The sequence below is a fragment of the Silene latifolia genome, chromosome 9 (assembly GCF_048544455.1).
Source record: "Silene latifolia isolate original U9 population chromosome 9, ASM4854445v1, whole genome shotgun sequence".
In the NCBI taxonomy this organism is placed as follows: domain Eukaryota; kingdom Viridiplantae; phylum Streptophyta; class Magnoliopsida; order Caryophyllales; family Caryophyllaceae; genus Silene; species Silene latifolia.
In genome coordinates, this window is record NC_133534.1 from 61,011,124 (window position 1) to 61,025,986 (window position 14,863).

Sequence of the window (14,863 nt, forward strand, 5' to 3'; positions counted from 1 at the left end):
ATAAATGTCCAATAGACCAAATATATGATATATGGTGTTGGAGAAGAGCCGCACAAAAGACGGGCCCACAAATAACGAACTTATAACGAACTTTTGAAAATTGAGTTGGAGGGAAGCTGGGAAAGAGGCGCAGCAGATGCTGCGTCCTTTCCTGAGATCATCCCTGTTGATGTCTTTTTTTTTATTTGTAACCTCACAAGTGCACGAGGGTGTCGCGAGTATGTGAGGGTCGAACCCAAGAGACGATATCTATGGCACTAGGATTGGTTATTTAACTACTAGTTTAATTCAACTAAAAAGGAATTGAGCGATTTAATTAACTAAAGAGAATTAATATACAAGAAAAATTAGACAAATGCTATGGATGGTGATTAACAATAATTAAGAGACTAGGATATCGGGTTCACTCATATGGTTAAGGGAAGACATGCATAGGATGATAAATTCGAAAGCAAAAGCATAGAAAAGACCCTATCTCTCGATATGAGACTAATCCCTAAGTTAAGATCGATTAAGCCCTCACCTAAGCAAATCAACTAAAATTTTATCATGCTAATCCTATTTACTAGCCAAGTTCTCACTTAACAAACAAAGATAGACAGTGAAAGCACTTAAATCCTCATTTAAGCATTAACACAAACACCTAGCATGCATAATAAAATTGAAATGCTTAAACTCAAGAATCATAATCATTCTATGCTATAATCTACCCTCATGAATCCATATGAGATACCCCTCCATCCTAGTAGGGCACTACTCACACATAGTTGCGATAACAAACACAAAAGATGGATGCGTTGACATGTCACAAACAAGAGGAGACATAATATGAAGATGGATTAACTAAATAACTTGAATATGTAAACAATTGAAAGATAAACAACATTAAGAAAGAGATTATACAAATAATGAAGACAAAGTTGCAATCTTTGATTAAATGGAAGAACAATCTTCACCAATCTCCAATTTACAACCCAACACTAAATGTAAACAATCCAACAATACTATTTCTAAACTAAAATAACAAGTAACTAAAGATTGATTAAGGAAAGATTGAAGTTTTGATTAAGGGTTTGCATAATATTAAGGTAGTAATATCAGGTCTAGGGTATTGTGTACAAATGAATAAGGGAGGGAGTATTTATAGGTTGCACAACAATTAGGGTGAAATTACAAATTGGCTTCAAAATGCGGAGGTGTACTCCTAGCCGGTGGGTCGGCTGCCGTTGCCTAGCCCGGCTGGGAGTTCTCTGGAAGAAATTTGCGATTTCAAAGTTATCAGGTGTGCTCAGCCGGGGGGGCCGGCTGCTGGTGCTTGGCCGACTGGGAGTACATTGACTTCTTCTTTTCTCCGTTGACTTCTTAGCCTCACCTTGCACTCCCAGCTGGCTGCCGATGCGTAGCCCGGCTAAGAGTTCTCTGTAACTTTCCTTGATTCTTCCTTTCCTCTTGTTCTCCCAGCCGGCTGCCGGTGGCTTGACCGGCTGGGAGCCCGCTGTAACTTCATCCTAATTTGCCTTGTTGTATACCTTTGGGGAGTCCCAGCCGGCTGCCGGCCTACCGGCTGGGGGTACAACTCAGCTCTTCTTCCTCCTTCTTCCACACTTAGTCTATCAAACCGTCTTCTTGCTCCAATTCCTCCATTCCCGCCTCAATTCCTGCAAGGGAGGCACGATGTCATAGTCAAGGGAATCGGGGCATAAAATGCAAGGAAGGGCATATAAAACCGACTCAAATTGAGTTGGAAAGTATGAAAATAGAGGAGGAAGATGGTGCAAATGAATCCTATATCAAACCTCCCCACACTTGAACATTAATCGTCCTCGAGTAAGTCCAAAATCAATGCACAAGACACTACTATAATAAGTGACAAGAGTGCATGCACAATAAAAGCATCACTTAATTATTCTACTACATAACCGATCGAGTATTAGCGCACTCAACGCCCTTTCAAGTCACGTAGTTGTGCTTATGAGGTAAAGCACGACTCATGAGGCAAGTGGGGTATTTCAAGAAAAATGTGATGCATTCAATCATATAAGCACAAAAGCAAGTAGTAGAATGCACCTAGCAAAAAAATGGTCCACTTATTCATCTAAGTGGCCGAATTTTCAGCTTCAAAACATAGTCTCGGTCGGGAAATACCGTCTTAGAGTCTCAATGGAGGTGCCAACCCCCTAGGCATGGCCTAGGCAACCCTAATGTGTCAAACAAAGCTCAAGAAACGGATTATAGAGCGGGAAAAGGGGAAACAAGGACTAGACCTCCGAGAATTACAAGGCCGACAGAAGATTTAACCAAAAGACCCATGACTAAGGGGACCTAAGTCAACGACATCCTCACGGTTTTCACTCATCTCTCATTAGAATTCGGGGTGTTTTTGTACATAAAGGAAACAAAACACTCTCCTAATCCGATTCGTGAGAACGTGCTCGCAATCTAATGTGTAAGACCGTCCTATGTCCAAATGAGATGCAAAATGTAACAATGCACAAATCATGAAGTAAGGGTTGTAACGTGGCTAGGGACTAGGACGAAACGGGTTTGGTGCAAGCACCGTTTGGACATGTGGAGTTCAAATCAAGAATTATCGACACATCACATCCCATTTCTTATTGCAACACATGAGACACGTCTATGCCCTAACATAGAATTGACAACCAATCACTATGCAAAAATTGCATAAACCCAACTAAAATTGGAAAATTTTGAAAATACTCCTCTTATTTCAACAAATGAGCAACGTTTACACCCTAACAAGAACCCGGTATCCCAAATCTTGCAAAAACTGTGTAAACCCGACTCACTTTGGAAAAACATCAATTTGCCCCTGTATTTAGCAACGGCTTTTTCTACCCCTTTAAATGATGAGGAGGGATGTTGCTTGCCTTTTTCTTATTCTAGAACAATTATTTATAATCACAACTTCTCTTTTTTGCATTTTTTCAAAACTTTTTCACTTTTCTTGTTTTTCATTTCAACATTAATACCTCTTATTTATATACAATGCCAAATGCATGCCAAATTTCGACCCGAGTAGACATGTACATATCCACCATTACGACCCAAATCACCTCCTACGACACCACTACAAAACCGACCAATTCTTGATCAAGGAAGGGTGGTTATGGAATGTAGCTATTTTAGTGGGTTTGCCAAATGAAAAGGTTAAGGCTCAAACGGGGTGAATCAAAAAGGGAAATAATGAAAGGGAAAAAACAAGGCAATTAGGCTATGTGAGGTTCATATGCATGTGAAAACAAATCTTATTTCATAACTTGTGCACAAAAAATGAAATGCAAATCACGGTCTAAGGACGGACTGACACACTTATGCGTCTAGACATAGCACGTCCCGCAAGGAGACCTACTCACAATCCCAAATGAGGGTTGGGCATGAATGTACCAACCCTAGGAAGCTCTAATCCTCACATCTGAGTAGCTAGGTCGAGACTAAGATCTAGCCTACGGTCAATGGTCTCACAGGGTGGCCTAGACTCGTTAGTCGGGTCCCATATTTACCATGGCTAACCTATGGACACGGGTGCAAGCCATGAGGAGGGGGAAGGCACGATTGAGACAAAAGTCATCCTTGGGGTATATACTTCCCTCCCTTGATCACTTTAAGCAAAACATTATATACAAACTGAGTGCAAAAAGAAGGAAACGTGACATATATACATGTGACAATGCATGCAAGAAATGAAAATAACATATAGGAGACGTGCAACAAATTTTGACTAAACCTAGCAGCATATCAACACCAACAATCCAAAAGTTTCTCAAAGGAACATCCAAGGCACAAATCCCATTCTCCGTCAAATATACAAAATATATAAAGAAAGAACGGTAAGGGAGTAAGAGATTAGGATGAGTTTACCAAGCGGTCTTCTAGCTCCTTTTTGCCTCGAATGGTCAATGTCTATGCCAAAGGTTAGCCACCAAATAAACATATTTATACAATGCAATATTTTTGTGATTTTTGAAGGTTTTTCTATTTTTTTGAATTTTTTGAATTTTTCGTTTTCCAAATTTACAAATTATTAACAAAAATATAAATTATTTACAAATATATACTCCCTCCATACCACACCAATGGTAACATGGACCCACTTTTTGTGAGGAGAAAAGTGGGTCCATGTTACCATTGGTGTGGTATGGAGGGAGTACGAAGTAGATATTTCTCTCCCCACACTTAAAAATTACATCGTCCTAGATGGAACGAAATGTAGGGAGGAAATGGAAAAGGAAATAACATATGTTTGTATGTTTGTAATTTTTTCAAAATAAAAACTTGTTTTTTGTATTTTTGGTTTTTTTTTTTCAAAATTAAAAGCATGTTTTTGATTTTTTTTTTGGGCCTCCTCCCTACACTTACTATATACAATACCCAGTGACGGGGGAAGTGTGGGTGGGAGGCAAGAGTAATGAAAAGGAACGTGTTTTGTATTTTGTTGATTTTTTTTTTGAAAATAAAAGACATGTTTTTGTGATTTTTTCTGAATATAAGGAATCTCCTCCCCACACTTATCTATGTACATAGTGTATGGAGGAGATTCGGACTTTAAGGTCGGTGTCATCACCTTCTTCATTATCATCATCTTCATCATTGCCGGCTCCAAACTCGGACGCACGGATGAAATCATCCGCATTCATCGGCATGTCCGAGCCGAATTCCCCCGTCTTCGTCGTCATATCAATGAACACCCCCGTGTTCCCTCCCGAGTCACTAGTGCCTCCCTCACCAAAGATGGAAGGGGCACCCCCAAACCACCTAGTGTCATGTCCCTCCCCATGGGTGGAAGGTAGGGTCGGAAAGACCGGGGCAATATAGTAATCGGGACGCAAATTGATGTTACCATAAAGAAAGGTCCCGTCTTCCGGATGCCCACCATCCGGATCTAGGTAGTAGGAGGGGTGAAAGTTGGAGGGATGCTTGTAATGGCGCCTCATATAGTCGTCATAGACCAGAAATTGACCAAGAGAGTGGTAATAATAAATATGGTCCATTCGTTGTTGAAGACCGAGCCGCTCACTAGCGGCGGTTGCCATACAAATCTTCATGTCCTCCATGAAAGCGATGAGGTCGTTGTGGAGGGGAGGTGGTTGTTGTGGTTGGTGACTAGAGGACCTTTCCCCTTGTTGGAAAGGACCAGCAATGAAAGGAGAGGTAGGCATAGCATAACGCAAAGTAGGTCTTGCGGGTATGGGAAGGCGCTCACGCGCGTAGAGAAGGTTTGGATTTTGTTGTTGGGCGGCGGTAGGATCTTCGAGATCTTCAATCTCAAGCAAATAATGTGGTGAATTTGGCACCACCTTCATCTTATTGGGGTTGGGGAGTGGAATCGAATTTCTATCCACCCCGCTCACTCGTATTTGCCAATACTTTTGATGGTCATTGGGGTTGGTCTTTATCCAATTAAGGGAGTATTGGACGTAATCTTTTGTCAACATTGTCTCCCCAATGATATAACGCATCCCATTCAAGTTTAGCTTCCGGATGAGTCGCTTGGAAAGGTGGGTCATGAGTCCATCCACCACAATTTGAGATGATTAGCCCGGAGAGTTGCTTAGGCGGTGAAGGTGTAGGGCCAAATGGTGAGCAATGTCAATTTTGAAGGTGGTGGGGTTGGAACAAAGGTAAGACCCGAGAATTTCCAGCTCCTCCATTCGGAAGTTGTGGTTCTCTTCGCGGCCAAAAATAGTCCACTCCATGTACCGGTGCCAAACTCTAATGGCGGCATTGTGGACCGTGTTAGCCGCTCTTTTAAAGCGAGGATTATCGTCAAGACCGGTGATAGCCTTCCATAAAGCCCCATGATCAAAATATTCGAGAGCTTTGCGAGGAGGGCTTGGGTCTAACCCAAAATGAGCGGCAAAAGTCGGTAAGGTCAAGGAGTAATCCTTATTCATCAACCGGAAATGCAGAAAGGCGACTTTTTGGTTTTGGTGGTGCCTGTCAATTCTAAGTGAGCTCAAAAATTCCCAAGTGAGACGGGAATAAATTTTCTCATGGATATCATACATATACTTCATACCAATACCCGCAAATAAATCATGGGTCACTCGGTCTAACCCTAGCTCTCCCATAGATTGTCTATCAATAAAACGAGTTGGGGTAAGGGGGCGTTGTTTGAAAAGCACGAATTTACCTTTCATTTTGACGGAAGAGAACTTGAGATCCGGGAATGCCGGATCGGGACTTTTGTCGGATTCCGCGGCCGCCACCATCTCGGCTTGTTGTAAAGCCAAATCCCCCTTTCTAACTCTCTTTTTGGGTGCCATTGATGTTTTTGAGAGAGGGTTAATGGAGGGAATAAGGGTTGTGGTGGTTTGTTGGTGTTTGATTGGTGGTTGGAGGTGTTGGATGGTGATTAGGGGAAGAAGGTATGAAGTTTAGAGGGAGAAGGGAGGAAGTATCGTGTGAAATAAATGAGGGATGTTGGTGTTTTTTTTCGTCTTTGGATGTATCAGAGTACTCCCAACCGGTCTGAAGACCGGCTGCCGGTGCCCCGGCTGGGAATACATGCTTAATTTCGAAAATTTTAAAAACTTAAAGGGAACTCCCAGCCGGTCCAGGGACCGGCTGCCGGTACCCCAGCTGGGAGTACACCCTCCTCTTCAATTCCTTACAAATGCTTTCCCAGCCGGTGGGCCGGCTGCCGGCCTGCCGGCTGGGAGTTCTCCCTTTCTATTTTTCGCAAATTTTTCCTCAATAAGGTACTCCCAGCCGGTGGACCGGCTGCCGGCCTACCGGCTTGCATCCCGTCTTCTTCCCTTTTTACCAACTTTCCTTGTACATGCACTCCCAGCCGGTGGACCGGCTACCGGCCGGCTGGGAGACACCTCCTCTTCAATTCTCAAATTTTTCAACAAATTTTCCAGGAACTTCCCAGCCGGTCACAGGACCGGCTGCCGGTACCCCGGCTGGGAATACACTCACCCTTATTTCCTCCAAATTTATTCTCAAAGTTACAGCTAACTCCCAGCCGGTCAGAAGACTAGCTGCCGGTACCCCGGTTGGGAGTTCCCTTACTCTCATTTTCTCCAATATGCCCCTAGTTTCACTTCTCATCATCAATTGGCCTCGGTTGCGTGTTTTCATCTTTCAAAGCCGACGCATCAAGTCGGGAAAAGGCCAATTGATGGCCATACACTTGTTCTTCATCAAATTCCCAAATCCTTCAAGATGACAACCCGTCATCAACCAAATTGTCAAGTACAATTGATACAAAATTCTCATTTACCTATCTACATGCATGCTATGTACAATTGGTGGTTCTTGTGGAACTCTACCAAACCATTCAAGCTTAAGATTACTCATCTCCCAAGGATGGGGGGCTCTTCCAAATCAATTTCATTTCGGGTCTCGATGGGTTGACCCTCATAAAAGAACTTCACTCGGTGTCCATTCACTTTGAAGCATTCTCCTTTGCGATTCTTCAATCAAATGATCCATATGGAAACACGGTCACTACTTCAAAGGGTCCCGACCATCAGGACCTCAACTTCTCGGGAAATAGTTGAAACCGGGAGTTAAAGAGTAGTACCTTGTCTCCCACAACGATTTCCTTTCTTGTAATCTTCGAGTCATGCCATTGCTTGGTCCTCTCCTTGTAAAGTTTAGCATTTTCATAGGCATCCATTCTCAACTCATCAAGTTCATTAAGTTGAAGGAACCGCTTGTTCCCCGCGACATCCAAATCATAGTTGAGCTCCTTAAGAGCCCATCTTGCTTTGTCCTCCAACTCAAGAGGTAAATGGCAAGACTTGCCATAAACCAATCAGTAAGGAGTAGTGTCGATTGGGGTCTTGTATGCGGTTCTTAGAGCCCACAACACATCATTGAGCTTAGCACTCCAATCTTTCCTAGACTTGTTCACCACCCGCTCCAAAATAGCCTTGATTTGTCGATTCGATACTTCCACTTGCCCATTGGTTGGGGGGTGGTATGCAAGAGCTACCTTGTGGGGCTCATGGGTAGAATGAAATAAAAGGGAACTGCCTCTCCTAACATGTGTCACCATCCACAGACCGAATGCATACAGGTATTAAGAAGACTAGACTCATGCTTATGCAAATTGATATTACATGCCTTACAGAGAGTACTACTCACATCCAAATGAAACTGGTCATGAATGTCACCAGTTTATAAAGCTCTAACCTCAGAATGTAATGTAGCTTGCCGATATGTGAGTCAAGTCTATTCGTTCAGATAAAAGAGAAACAAAAACTCGTAGATCATGCACATAATCATGCCAACTATATGTCAAGAAAATGCAAGGCTAAGGTAAAGATTCAATGTAGCGTCAAAGTTCAAACGTTCCGACTCAAATTAAACGTGAATTTTTTTGAAATTTATGTGATTTTTGAATTAAAAACGACAATGCATGCGAAAATAAATAAATGTGCGAACGAAAATGCAAGAAAATATGCAGACACAGGTATAGATGCATACCTCCCCAAACCAAACCGTACAATGCCCTCATTGTACCAAAAATAGGGAAAGAAATGCAAACTAAGGAGAGAAGGATAAGTGGAGTCGGAAGACTTACAAAACGTCATGAAGAGGGACCTCCCCAAACCGACCATGAACATGGGAGGTCAAAGGAAGTAAAGCAGTAGCTCAACAGACGAAAAGTGGCAGCTGGAAGACGAAACTACTAGATCGAGTGATTTGGAATAGCTCGATCGAGTGATTTGGTATCAGAAGGACTCGATCGAGCAAAATTATTACTCGATCGAGTGGACGTGATTATGCAGCTTGTCGATCGAGTACTTTAACTACTCGATCGAGTGAATATCATCTCAAAAGTGCTCGATCGAGTAGAAAAACTACTCGATCGAGTGAATACACCTGCAAAACACGCATAAAAAACAAGGAGAATACATAGGGTGCGTAAAACAGCGTCTAAAGTTCAACAAAAAGCTAAAGGAAAAGAAATAGTTCAACAAAAATACAACAAAACAGTCCGGGTTGCCTCCCGGAGAGCGCAGGTTTAAGAGGTCCCGCACGACCTTTCTGACATCAATTAACTGGCGCGTCAAGCTCGTCGAAGTACAGGACTTCAACACGATTATCTGCTTCATTTGCCTCATGATAATGCTTCACATATTGCCCATTCACCTTGAACCGATTTCCCTCGGGACCTTCTAGCTCAACGGATCCATATCTAGTAACAGCTGTCACCGTATAAGGATTACTCCACCTGGACTTCAGCTTGCCAGGAAATAATCGCAGTCGGGCATTAAACAGCAGCACCTTTTGCCCAATATGAAACTCCCGAGGTAGAATTCTTTTGTCATGCCATCTCTTCGTCTTTTCTTTATAAATGCGCGAGCTATCATAGGCATTAAGCCTAAATTCTTCCAACTCATCTAGCTGCAAAAGACGATTCTGACCACACAACTTAGGATCAAAGTGAAGCTCACGAATTGCCCACCAAGCCTTACATTCCAACTCAACAGGTAAGTTACATGATTTCCCATAAACTAACCTATAAGGTGATGCACCAATTGGTGTCTTAAAGGCAGTTCTGTAGGCCCATAATGTGTCTTCTAATTTAAGACTCCAGTCCTTCCGTGATTTAGAAACTACCTTAGACAAGATCTCTTTCAACTCGCGATTAGAGACCTCAACCTGACCACTAGTTTGGGGATGATACCCCAAACCACGCCGGTGTTGGACACCAACTTTAGACAGAATGGAAGTTAGTTTCTTTTCTTTAAAGTGCATTCCCCCATCACTAATGACGACCCTAGGGACACCAAATCGGGGAAATATGACCTTTTTAAACATTTTTATCACGGTCTTGGCATCACAATGAGGTGAGGCAATTGCCTCAACCCATTTCGACACATAATCTATAGCCACTAAAATGTACCTATTACCTTTACTAGACGGGAACGGTCCTTGGAAATCAATGCCCCAGACATCGAAAACCTCAACCTCTAAGATACCATTTTGTGGCATCTCATGTCTCTTTGAAATGTTCCGTGATCGTTGACAGGCATCACAAGCTGAAACAAAAGACTTAGCATCAGCAAACAAAGAAGGCCAGTAAAAACCAGACTGGAGTACCTTAGCCACGGTGCGCGATGGACCGTGGTGACCACCATAGGAAGAGGACTGACAGCCTTCCAGGACTACTTTCGTCTCCCACTGCGGAATACACCATCTGTAGAGACCGTCTGCACATTCCTTAAATAAATAAGGATCGTCCCAAAAATACTGCTTAGCGTTATACGGAAAACGCTTCCTCTGCTGATGAGAAAGGTTAGGCGGCAGCTTGCCACTGACAACGTAGTTAGCTATATCTGCATACCAAGGCTCTTGGTTAACAATAGACGATAATACAGCAAATAAAGTATCGTTAGGGAAAGAGTCATCAATAGGTAAAGAATCTTCCCCTTCTTGTCGCATCAGTCGCGACAGATGATCAGCTACAACGTTCTCAGCTCCTTTCTTATCTTTAATCTACAAATCAAACTCCTGGAGAAGGAGTATCCATCTCAATAACTGTGGTTTAGCCTCCTTCTTAGCAAGGAGATGCCTCAAAGCTGCACGGTCAAGTAAAAAAAGAACTTACCCAATCAAATAAGAACGAAATTTCTCTAAGGCATAAACTACGGCTAGCGGCTCTTTTGATGGTAGTGTACTTCACTTGAGCCTCATTCAGAGTTCGGCTCGTATAGTAGATTGCATTTAAAGCTTTGTCTTTCCGTTGGCCTAGCACCGCTCCTAGTGCATAGTCACTGGCATCACACATTATCTCAAACGGCAAGTCCCAATCGGGAGGCTGTATGATCGGCGCAGAGACTAAAGCCTGCTTTAACCTGTGGAAAGCAGAAAGACACTCATCAGTAAATACAAAAGGGGCATCCTTAAGTAGCAGCTGTGTAAGTGGTTTAGCAATTTTCGAGAAATCCTTGATAAACCGGCGATAGAAGCCGGCGTGGCCAAGGAAACTCCTCACCCCCTTAACATTAACAGGAGGTGGTAATTGCTGAATCAGTTCCACCTTTGCTTTATCGACTTCTATTCCCCTATCAGAAACTAAGTGCCCTAAGATAACTCCCTCGTTGACCATGAAATGACACTTCTCCCAGTTAAGCACGAGATTAACCTCAATGCGTACGCAACACTTTATCAAGGTTAGATAGACAGTTAGAAAAATCACTTCCATAAACACTGAAATCGTCCATGAAAACTTCCATAATAGACTCAATATACTCTGAAAATATCCCCATCATGCACCTTTGGAAGGTGGCAGGGGCATTACATAAACCAAAAGGCATCCTGCGATAAGCAAACACGCCTTGAGGACAAGTAAATATAGTCTTAGCTTGATCGTCTGGGTGAATAGGGATCTGAAAGAACCCTGAATACCCGTCTAAATAGCAGAAAAACTTATGAGAAGCTAACCTTTCTACCATTTGATCAATAAAAGAAAGGAGAAAGTGATCTTTCTTTGTGCCGGCATTCAGCTGTCTGTAATCTATACATATCCGCCAACCAGTCACTACTCGAGTGGGTATTAACTCATTCTTATCATTCTTAACCACGGTAGTCCCTCCTTTCTTCGGGACCACCTGCACTGGACTCACCCATTTAGAATGACCAACAGAATAGATAATACCTGCGTCGAGAAGCTTCATTACCTCAGCCATCACAACATCTTGCATCTTCTGGTTTACCCGGCGCTGACCCTGTCTGCAAGGTTTGTGATCTTCCTCCAGCTCTATCCTGTGCATACAAATATCGGGACTAATCCCCTTGATATCGTCCAAAGAATAACCCAAAGCTTTCCTATTTTTCTTAAGCACAGCTAACAAAGAAGTCAGCTGATCATTATCAAGCTTAGCACTAACGATGACTGGATATCGCTCAGTATCATCTAAGAAAGCATATTTTAGATGAGAGGGGAGAGGCTTACGCTCTGGCACCTTTACCTCAATGGAGCAAAGAGTACTGATCATCTGTTCCACTTGCTCTCCCTCAGCGTCGGTGAGTTCACGCTCATCTAAATCATCTTTAAGCAAATCCAACACAAAGATCATCGTCATCCGGGTTATCTGCACACTCATCCAAAAGCATAAGAGCTTCTAATGGGTCCTTCATAAAAGAACCCGACCAGAAGTCATAAATAGACTCGTCAATAATATCAACCGAATAACAAGTATCCTCTATCATTGGCCGAGCCAAAGTGTTAGGCAGGCTAAAAGTGATCGCGCCATCCCCTACTGCAAGAGTCAAACGCCCTTGTTTGACATCAAAAATGGCCCCAACTGTACAAAGGAACGGTCTTCCTAAGATAATTGGGGTCCGGGTGTCCTCAGCTATGTCCAAAACAATGAAATCGACTGGTATAAAGAACTTGCCTATTTTCACAGGCACGTCCTCCAAGACACCCAAGGGTCTCCTAAAAGATCTATCAGCCATCTGTAGGGTAATGTTAGTCAATTTAAGATGACCCATATTCAATTTCTTGCAGACAGATAGGGGCATGACGCTGACGCTGGCTCCTAAATCACAAAGAGCCTTATCAATAACTAAATTGCCTATAACACATGTAATTGAGAAGCTACCCGGGTCTTTCATTTTAGGTGGAGCCTTATTTAAAAGTAAATTACTAGACTCTTCCATAAATGAAACCGTCTCAAATTCACTTAGCTTTCTCTTACGCGTCACAATATCTTTCATAAATTTAGCGTAAGTAGGTACCTGGGTAACAAGTTCGATAAAAGGGACAGTTACCTGGAGGTTCTTCACAACGTCCACAAACTTACCGTACTGTCGCTCGACCTTTGCGTCTTTCAGACGACTTGGAAAGGGTACTCTGGTAGCAATGAGTGAACCCGCGACTTTCTCTTTACCTTTATCAGTGCGTGACGTCTCCACAACAGGGGAAGATGACACAGTAGCGGAATTAGATATCAAAATAGGATCTTCGCTGCTTCTGGTACTCGATCGAGTACTTTCCTCACTCGATCGAGTGGTTTCATGTTGGAGTTTACTCGATCGACCATTTTCTTCACTCGATCGAGTGATATCTTTTTCAGGCTTGCTCGATCGATCACTTTGTTCACTCGATCGAGTGATTTCTCCAACTATTTCACTCGATCAAGTAGGAATATCACTCGATCGAGCATCTGTAAATTGAGCACTACTCGATCGACCACAATTATCATTCGATCGAGTGATGGGTTAGATTATTTCACTCGATCGAGTAGAATTTTCACTCGATCGAGTGTCTGGACAACACACAGCAAGGATTTCGTCCAAAAACTCATCCAAATCATCTTCCGGGGTATTATCAGCTGTCAAAACCCCGTCTTCTGGTACTTTTGGCCCCTCATGAGTAAGTCCACCTTGGAGATTCGTAGCATTAACTGGATCGCATGTCGGTAGAAGGTTAGCTTGGTCTTTCGCGAGTGTTAACTGCGCGACTTGTTCCTTCAACTCCACTATAACAGTTTCATTCTTGCTACATTTCTCCCCAAACTGTTGTGTTAAGTTCAGCATCAAGGATTTCAGTTCTGCAATTTCCTTGTTTGTAGATGGAGAGACCGGCTGCGGTGCCGGCGTAGAAAGAGTAGAAACATTCTTCATTTCCTCGTATAATTTAGAAAAAGGGACTCCTTGCTTGTATTTCTGATAAGTAAGGACGCGCTCTATACTTCCCAGACAATCAATAGGGTTATGCCCTTCCATGCCACATCTACCACATAATTCCACATGCTCAGTAATTGAACAAACCTGTGCACTCTCACCCATAGCTTCCGTAATCTCCACATTACCTAGACTTTTGCTAGGACTTTCCACTGCAGCTGTTACCAACTCGTTAACTTGCTCACTACCGTGGGGATTTCCATATTCTGCAACATGGATAGCCATCTCTTTAAGACGCCACACTTGGTCATCTTCCACATTTTTAGTGAATCTCCCCTTAGCTACACTATCAAGAATAGCTCTTTGGTTTCGATATAGTCCGTTGTAAAACTGAGTACAAAGAAACCAACGCTTGAAACTGTGGTGGGGCACAGAACGGACGAGCTTCTTGAACCTCGCCCACGCCCCATCCAAATCTTCAGTAGGCAATTGCTCAAAAGAAGTAATCTGAGGTCTCAAGGCATTGATGCGCTGCGGTGGGAAATATCGCCTGTAAAAGGCCAAAGCAAGAGAACTCCAGTCGGTTACACCGGCTGCCTCCCTATCTAGATCCCTCAACCATTCCCGGGCGTCATCAGCTAAAGAAAAGGGAAAAAGATCTCCCTTCGCTTTGTCCTGTGTCACCTCAGCAGCAAGAGGAATGGTAGAGCAATACTCTGTAAACAGCTCTATATGCCTGCATGGATCTTCTTCAGGTACCCACCTAAAGAGATTTCTCTCGACCAGCTGTATGTAAGATGGGTGGATTCCAAAGGTTCCCGACTCAGTAGTGGGTAATAGGAAACCTTTTGGAAGCGAAACCACATTAGGCTCTGAATGGCTGTCTATATTAGGCATCCCGACAAATAGAATTTACAAAGCAAAGTAGGTGCGACGATGTTCTCTTATAGAACAGATAACCTGCAAAACTAATCAAAAACTTCGCAATAATGAGATCAGTCTCAAGGAATAAATTCCTTGAGACGAGAGACAAACTTAAATAAAGCAACAAAATTGTGCCACCTCCCCGGCAACGGCGCCAAAATTTGACAGGGCAGTCGTATACCTATAAAAAATAACCAACTGGCTCTAACTAATATAGCTAGGGAAGTCGGGTCGATCTTCACAGGGAGATGGGAAAATGTCAGCTTTGTCTAAGTTCGTCACGGTAACCAAATTGGGGGTTTTAATTGGGTTGTTCTAAACTAATGAG